An 8,827-nucleotide genomic window follows, 5' to 3' on the forward strand; every position below is an offset into this window, starting at 1 on the left:
TTAATCTAGCGCCATTGTTCTACGCTTCAGAACACGACCGTAAATTCGAAAACCCTTAAAATGGCGACCAAATGTTGACGACAGGCAAATGGGTCACGATTCTCGAATTCCGACCGACAGCGTCCGGGCCGGGGCTTTCAAACTCCCACCGCAGATCACGAAAATCGGGCGCTTATCCCACTCTCGCTTTCTATTGTTATGTCGATTATGTATTAGGTTTCTGCTTTTCGCGCCTGCGGTCACAAGTCAGCCCAAGATTAGTGTGCAATAATAAAAAGCGAAAACTTCTGTATCATTCTGCCGCATTTAGTGCGATTGCGGCGAAGAAACGATCTGGGAACCGCCGGCACCGGCACGTTTTCTCGTTCGTTTATAGCGTAAGCCAGTATGATTCAACTTGACAGAATTCGGCCAGACCCGCGAGGAACTGCCACCGCAAAGGCGAGAAAAGTCAACCCCCGAAAAAAACCTGCGGCCAGCGAACCGGTCGACCAGCGTGGGATGGATACTGATATTTATGGTTTTATTAAGCCAAAATAGAAAGAAGCGAATTAAAATGGAAATGCTTAACCCGGCCATGGCGAAGCAAGACGGCAACGCGCGGCGTCGTCGTCGTCGGTTGATGCTAGTTTTCCTGAATAGATTTTTAGCATAGAATGGAACTGCGCGAAAAAAAAATTACGATGAATGCTCGGTGCTGTGCTTTGGCTTGTCCGTTCGCTCCACTCGCGGTGGTCGGCCTGATTGCCTGATCAGAGCCGGTCGGCTAGGGAAGTTGCACAATTCGAGCGGTGGTCTGGCCTGGTATGCCGTCGGTTTTCAGAGCGGTTCGGAACGGTTGCACAATCCGATAGATGGCTTTCTGCGTTGGCCGCAGGGAATCTTCTGGCCCATTTGATACCGCGGCGTTGGTATTTGGAGAACAATCGACGCCAGAATCTTGATCTGCTATCGTAGTGCACGATCGCTTTGGCTCCCGATTCGGTTGAACGTTTGGTATTAATCGCTTTTATGCAATACTTACGAGTGGTTTTGGCATAAAACTTAAATTACTTATGGTCTTAACCTGGATTGCAACATCAAAACCATCTCGTGGAATCTATAATATCTTTAAAAATATAGCACTGCATTGCGCGTAAGTGATCAATTACTGAAATAGAACTCATAATTACCAGCTTCAAACATCGCTATTAGGTTCGAGTTGAGTTGTTCAATTTTCTCAGGCAAAAACTAATCTATGAACCATTTTCTAGATTAACAGCTTCTATTATTCATCGACAGCGGGCAATGTTAATTAAATTTACCAGATCGGCTACTGCCGAGTACGAAACGACCAAATGAGATGCGGCAAGAGAAAAAAAAACACAAAATATACAAAAGCAGCCAGCCAGAATTAAGCATTATTATGCTGAGTATGATTGTTGTACGATATGTCGAAGCATAGCCGCCAGAGTGAGGCAGTAGTTAGAGATGTTACATAACACGCACATCTACAGCCAGTATCGCTTTTGCATACTACCAGCACGGCACAGCCCACTAGTGGGTATACACGTGAGACTAAAGAAAATTGAATGAAAACCGAAACAAAAGCGCACTTTGCTCGCTAAAACTCGTCAGGAAAAACGGCAGCGCAGGCGCGCGGTGTTCGATCTCGTCACTAATGTTCGATGCAAAGTGCACACGGGGGCCCCTATGGGTCTCGGGAAAGCCGCCCAGCCTAATTGCGGCTTGATGGACCGCTAGCGCCACGTTGCGGTGTGGTTGTGATGAAGATTATGAGCAAAACAAAAAATATTAATTGTTACTGCTCTGTACGGAATGTGCTTAGGTGCGAATGGGGCGCAAAGAAAAGCAACCGAAACTAATTAGCATTTTGACCTAATTTTACTCTTTTTTTCGCTCTGCTTCTTCGCCGTCGCGTCGTTCAACGCTTGTTGGGCTGCACGGAGTCGCGGCCAGCCCAGCCACTCGCCACTCGTCTGACTGTCGTCTGCTTCTTCAGCTTGCTGTTATTATTCAATTTTTTCTCATAATGTAACTAATTTTGCTACTGACTGATTTTTAATCACTTTTGGCTCGAGCTTGAGCTGTTACGTATTGCTTGTTAATGAACTGAATTCGAGCCGAGTTCAAACCGAGATGCTGCTCGAACGAGAAACCGATTGACACAGATTCGAAGATACGGGGCGATAATTCGGGCTAATGCTTCAAGTTTGAGTGCATTTATCTCTTCGGCTGGCCGCTACAGTCTGGCGCTCTAAACTAAACAGGGTACTGATTTGAGATCTTGATCAATCAGGACAGTACTTAGCTCCTGAATTTAATGGTAGTTTAAATTTTAAAATACCATTTTTCAATTTATTTGCTATTTTCTTCTGTACGATTTTTGTTTTGTTTTATTTTCGCTGATTTTTTCTACTTCCGATTTTTTTATTTCTGATTACTTATACTGTTTTCAGTTTTCACCTGACTCCAGAAGTTTTCAGTTTTCACATTTCTGATTCCTGAATTTTTTTTCTCATTTTTGGTAATTCTATAATAATGTTGATTTCAGGCAATTTGTCCTGTGTCTTGTTTCACACAAAGTGAAGTTGTTTAAAATGTAATTAAAACACGCTCGAAACTGTATTTCTGACACAAAAGATCTCAAGTAACATAGAAAATAAAAAGCGAGTGACCCAGCGCCACTTATTCATCCATTTTATTGAGAGCCTCAGTCGTCCTCGTTTGTTTCTCTTCTACGCTCGGTATCTAATTTTTCACGGCATGTTTTAAACTCTATAAAGCACATTAAAATGCAGGCGCAAATATTACATAATATTTGTTTATATCTCAACGCTTTCGCTTTTTGTCTTGTGGTTAGTTCGGTATCTCGCGGCTAGGGTCGACGCACTAAGATCGGATCAATGTCAGATGTTTTTTTCACGAGAAAGCTATTGCCAAAGATACCAAGCAGCACTACCTTACTTCGCGCTACTGCCGTGCCCTCGCTTCTCGGCAACTCGATTTTCCTACCACTCTAGTCGACGAGACGGCAGCACGAGGCGAAAGTAGCGCATTCTCAGCATCTGTCGTGATTTATGAATTAATAATAGTGTAATGTCGGTCGTTACTATGCGACTGAAACCCGATGACACCGAATAGCGGTGACCGATGGATTTGAAATGCAGACACGAGATGCATAGGTTGTGCGTTGGCAAGTCAACTTTTACGCGCGAAAACAACGGAAGCGGGGACCGATCGTTATTGGTGTAGTTAACTTATACTGCTTACTATTCCATAGGGTATAGACAGGCAATGCCAATGCATATGATGTAGTAATTTTACTCGGGAAGCAAAAAAACTTTAATTAGTTTTTTTCGACTGAATCAGAAAAGAAAAAATCAATATGCAAATCTAAATCAAATTAATATCGATATAGTTACTACGCTCATAGGAGATACTCACTTTCGCAAGAACAACCAGTATTCAAATCAACTCGATGTGTCATGAAGTAGGTTTTTTTCTTTGTAATCAAATACTTTATCACGATCGGAGTATCTATCTCATTATCACGCATTTTGATTCGCAGTGTGTACTTAATTCTTGCCTGTTTGCTGTGAACTGGCGGCTAGTTAAACATTGTTCATGTTTATGCAAGAGCAGTAAACCGTTCACAGGTGACTGGAGATACGTTGCTTCGGAGAGACAGATGAACATAAAACCCTTTTTTAAATGAAACCTCTTGTTTTCTTGCACACACTTCGAAGGCATTATAGCGGCGGTGGCGGAGCAAACGATGACGAAGGGTTTTAGAAAGGTGTGAGAAATGTATTTCGTCACCGTCGGAGCAAATGTGGCGTTCGTAGGGCTGGCGTTTATGATTGAATGTTTTCAGGCAATGTGATGTGGTGTAGAATGCGATTTTGAGCGGTAGATGCTTTAATTGCAGTTTTTGAACGATTTCAATTAGTCCTACCAAGCATGAATAAATTATTAAAAACCAGTAAAATCTATAAAATCTGCAGCATTTGTTATTTCTGATCGTTAGATTATTAGGGGGGTTGACTAATGTCCACGGTCCATACAATTTTTTTTGAATTTATATGGGCAGTTGTCCATGGAGGGGGAGGGGGGGGGGGTCAAAATCGTTAAAAATCTGTCCACGTGGTATGTAGATGGCCCCACAGAAGCTATTTATTGATCCCGTCAACCTGCCTGACTACCGTTCGCATTGCATGCTCATTAGCATGGAAACATTAACAGCTCGTCGTCTCAAACTGCAACGAATGTTCGTGTTCGACATCATAGAAGGAAATATCGACTGTCCTGAACTATTACAACAAATTAACTTCAACGTGCCCCAGCGTGCTCTTCGTAGTTTTCCTGTCATTAATGTACCGTTTCACAGAACAAATTGCGGACATAATAGCCCTTACGACTCCTGTCTTAGGGCATTCAATGACGTCAGTAGTGTCCATGAGTTTGGAATGTCCAAAACAACTAGTGTTAAACTAGAATAAGAGATAACTTAAGACCATAGTCTGTACGATTTTATAACGAAGACCATGAGACAAATATAATATATATGCAAAGACGTCATATCAATCAAACAAACCTTTCTGTTTTTGACGTTGGACTACGTCTCTGTTTTCTATACTAGATTACACTTTGTGAAATTGAAAATGAAACTGGCAAATGTTGTGTCAGATTTCAAACGATTATAGCAAGCGAACGACTTAATGCATCTTAGTCATTTATGTGTCGGTGGATAGATAAAATGTGTAACAATTGTTTTATATAATGTTCAACATTGTTGCTTTACTGCTTAATGGTGGAAAAAGGTGAAAAGTTCCAAGGTCAAACTTTCAAACTTTTTCCTCGTTATTGGCTTGCTTCCCGAGCACAGATAACAATAACATGAACGAAATAAATTCTACTCCCTACATATTTTGACTCAACAGTGTTTTGGTTTGTTTGTCTTTCTCTAAGCTGTGTGGCCACGCAAAAATCTACTCTGAATTTGATACAAAAGACTGCGTGAATTTTCAGCTTCAGTTTATTTTGTTACACAATAGCGAGTGCAGTGCAGCTGTTAAAGGTACGCGACATTGAGAAACGAGAGCTGCATACGAGTCAACCTCCAGGCACTGCGGAGCATGGTTCCTTTATTTTGCATACGGCAGCAACAGTTATCATCGTACGCTGCAGGATATTTTGCTGGCACAGCTACTGGAGGGCACAGCGGAGAGCAAATTTTATTATGCGCGGCCAAGAAAAATAATCAAAGCTACCGTTGATGCGATCATCAGCGTTCTGTAGCACGAATTTCTATATGAAGATTATGGAATCGGTTCTTTTCAGAACTATAGATGCTTGAAGATAAGAGTTATGAGAATTTTCGCAACTACTACTAGTGTAAAATTTTCATGTATTCATGTTTTCATGCATCGTTAGTTTTACAATAACGACCATCAAAAATAAACGGTAGTGTTGCCTATGAACAGTTTAGCGCAGCATATAATATATACATTTAGTCCTACGTCACCATTTCATACAACCCCCAAGGCTGTATACCTTGTAGTATTTTCCTTTTCTTTTAAAATGGAATTGAACTTATTTGTTGGTACAACTCGGTTTCAAATATGACAACTTTTATTCTTTTCTTTCAAGTAAACGACACATTTGTGCGTGGCCCCAACAGCCTTCTTTTTATATGTTGGTTGGTGATATACCACATACACCTATGCAGAGCCGGATTTACGATTGTGGGGGCCCGGGGCCCAGTTTTAAGTTTTTTTTATCGTACGAGTACGAGATTTGGATCAGAGGTTTTCAAAGATGTCTGCAACTGCTCGAAAACCGCAAAGTTTTTCTTGACATCTGAAAAAAAAAACCTACCGCATTGCAATCCACACGGTAAAATTTGCACACAATTTGATAAAAATTGCGCAAATATAAGGCGACCCTGACAATAATCTACAGAAATTAGAAAAAAACTACGCACATCTGCAGGTCAATAAAATCTAAAAAATAGAGCAAAATCATTTCAAATCGCCTGGATATACGCGAAAATTTAATCGACCATTTTTGATTTGAATGAAACTTTGCACACGTATTTGGCTAAGCAAGCCGAGCATTTTTCACAGGTGGAGAGAATTTTTACACCCATGAGTTACATCCTAAAAGGGCGTATGCCTTTTGGCATAGGTTTTATTCGAAGCATTGTAGCCCAGAAACCGTTGGTTGTATAGAAAAACTGTCTGAGAATGAGTTGTAGCGAATCAAAAATGCATCATAAAAAAATATACACTGTACAAAAAAAAATTTTTTTTACCGAAAAAAATTATAAATAAACATTAAATTTCAATTTAAAAAAAAAGAGTTAAATTTTTTTTTATTCTTTTTTTTTAAAGAAACTTGACGTTAATACGCAACTTTTAAAAAAAAGTCCAGGATGGAGAAATGAAAAATAATTTTTTTTTGGTAGATTATTTTTTTTATGAAAATTCTAATTCAAACATTTTTTAAAATATTTTTATTCTGATGATTTAAAAAAATGCAGAGAGTCATTTTGAATCAAAAAGCTCTTGGTAGTAAACATTCGAAAGGCATTTGTTTTCGAGTTATTTCTATTTTAAGCTCGAAAAATTATAATAATTTAGGAAAATATACTTTTTTTTTTAATTTGTCCATGGTTCTCCAGCAAAAACCATACGTTCATTGGAATGCTTGATCAAAAATATGCAGTGGTGGGCACCATTCCGCTAATTCGCTAACTCGCTAATTAGCGACGCTAAAATCCAGTTAGCGATTTAGCGATTTCGCTAATTTTTGAGCTGGTTAGCAAAACTGTTAGTGTCGCTAAAATTTTGGCCTTCGAAACGCTAATCGCTAATTCGCTAAATTTTGTAGAGAAGCGACAGTAGAAATATTTAGAAAAACTGTGAATTGCTGATGACGAACGTAAATTGTTTCGAAAGATGAACATACTTTACTGCGAAAGTTACTTTTGTCAGTTTTTTTACCATAGAATGGAGTTCCAGTTATCGTACAAGCCACAGGAGCATTTTGAAGAACAAGCACAAGGTCTAGATTGAATTTTCGGCACACCAAGAACTTTGGTGAATTGCAATGCGCTTGAAATTATGACAACTTTGGTTCTACTTTTTCGATTCAGATACATTCAGAAAACGTTCCTAAGAGTATCTATTTTCAATGCAAGCTAAATATCTTTTGTTATTATTGTTTTTACAAAATCAAATATGAATACCGTTTCGTGAACCTCTTATTGTAAATAGCTTTAAAAAGTTTAAAACACGAGCAATTAATATAGCGATATGACTATATACATATTAAAAAGTTAGCGATTAGCGATTAGCGAAAGTTCCGCTAATGTGGGCTTAGCGTTTAGCGTTTAGCGATTATCAAACTAAATTTTCCGGTTAGCGGCTTAGCGATTAGCGTCGCTAAATTTTCGATTAGCGGTGCCCACCACTGAAAATATTTAATTCATTCTTTGAGAACAAAACGATTGGGCGAACGGTTCTCAAGAAAAGAGTTAAAAGTGATATAAATATATATAAGAATCAAATATTTATTTTCGAGTTTTATTATCATAGGAACATATTTTTTGATGACATAGATACTTCACAGAACTAGTTTCACCTTATATTTTATATACATCATAAGTAAATGATTCGTCATCTTTTGAAAACAGCTTCGTTTGTATCTTATTTTCTGAAATCGTAACAAAAGAGTAATACTTTTGTGTGGCAGCTATTATTATAGATTTTTTGAAAATATTGCTCCATTCTGTTACTCCTTGTTCATATTCTTCATATGATACCCAACTAAATGACATTTTTGATGAATTTTTATTACAATCATACAATTCTTTTGCGCTTGTAATGGGATGTTCATGTTCTTTAGCTAAACTTGCATTTCCTGCCATTCGTTTTAATATGCCACCAATTGCATCGCATGGGCCTTTAACATGAGAAGTCGCAGAAAAATGCCACTCTGTATCAACGTTATATTTTGTTTTGAACTTGCAAAGACTTGCAAAGTTTTTCCTATTTTTATATTGTGAGGCAGCTCCATCAGACATTAATATCGCTTTTCAACTCTATTGTTGTTTTCAAAAAACTCAATAATTTGGCAATGAACACCTGAACCGCAACAGTATCATGATGGAGTACTTCCGATAATATGATGAAGCTGATATTCTTAAGTGTTCCAGATTCTGAATAGTAAACAACGAAGGGATGAATGGTGGCTTGACTATCATTCCAATAACTACACGAATCACTAATTGAGCCGTTGCGAACCAGAGTGGTCTATGTGCCATCGAGCAAATTGTGCAGGAGAAGCAATTTTCGAAAAATCTCTGAATAAAATTCTGTTCAACGGATTCTTTCAAACAAAATGTTCAAATATAAAAGTTATGAAGTGGTTTAACATTGGGATACATAAAATTAACAGTTTCTGCGCGCAATCGGTGATATTATCTCACCAATGTACATAGACCACTCTGGCTCCATATATATATTCACTGGAATCCTCGAATCGTTTCGGAACAGAGTGGTCTATGTACACAAACCTGGTAAAAGACAAAGAAAATGACGGTAACTCGTATAAAATGGCAAATGTCACAGGTTATATGGTACATATAGCATGGCACATGTAAGATGTCACGTGTAACATTACATGTAACACAAAATGTTACATATTACATAATATTTTACATGTTACATCTTTCGTGTTACATTACGTGTAACATGTTACATATTACGTGTGACATGTACAGAACAAGTGATATGTAACTTATCACATGTAATATGCTACA

This window comes from Wyeomyia smithii, chromosome 2, assembly GCF_029784165.1.
Source record: "Wyeomyia smithii strain HCP4-BCI-WySm-NY-G18 chromosome 2, ASM2978416v1, whole genome shotgun sequence".
Taxonomy (NCBI): Eukaryota; Metazoa; Arthropoda; class Insecta; order Diptera; family Culicidae; genus Wyeomyia; species Wyeomyia smithii.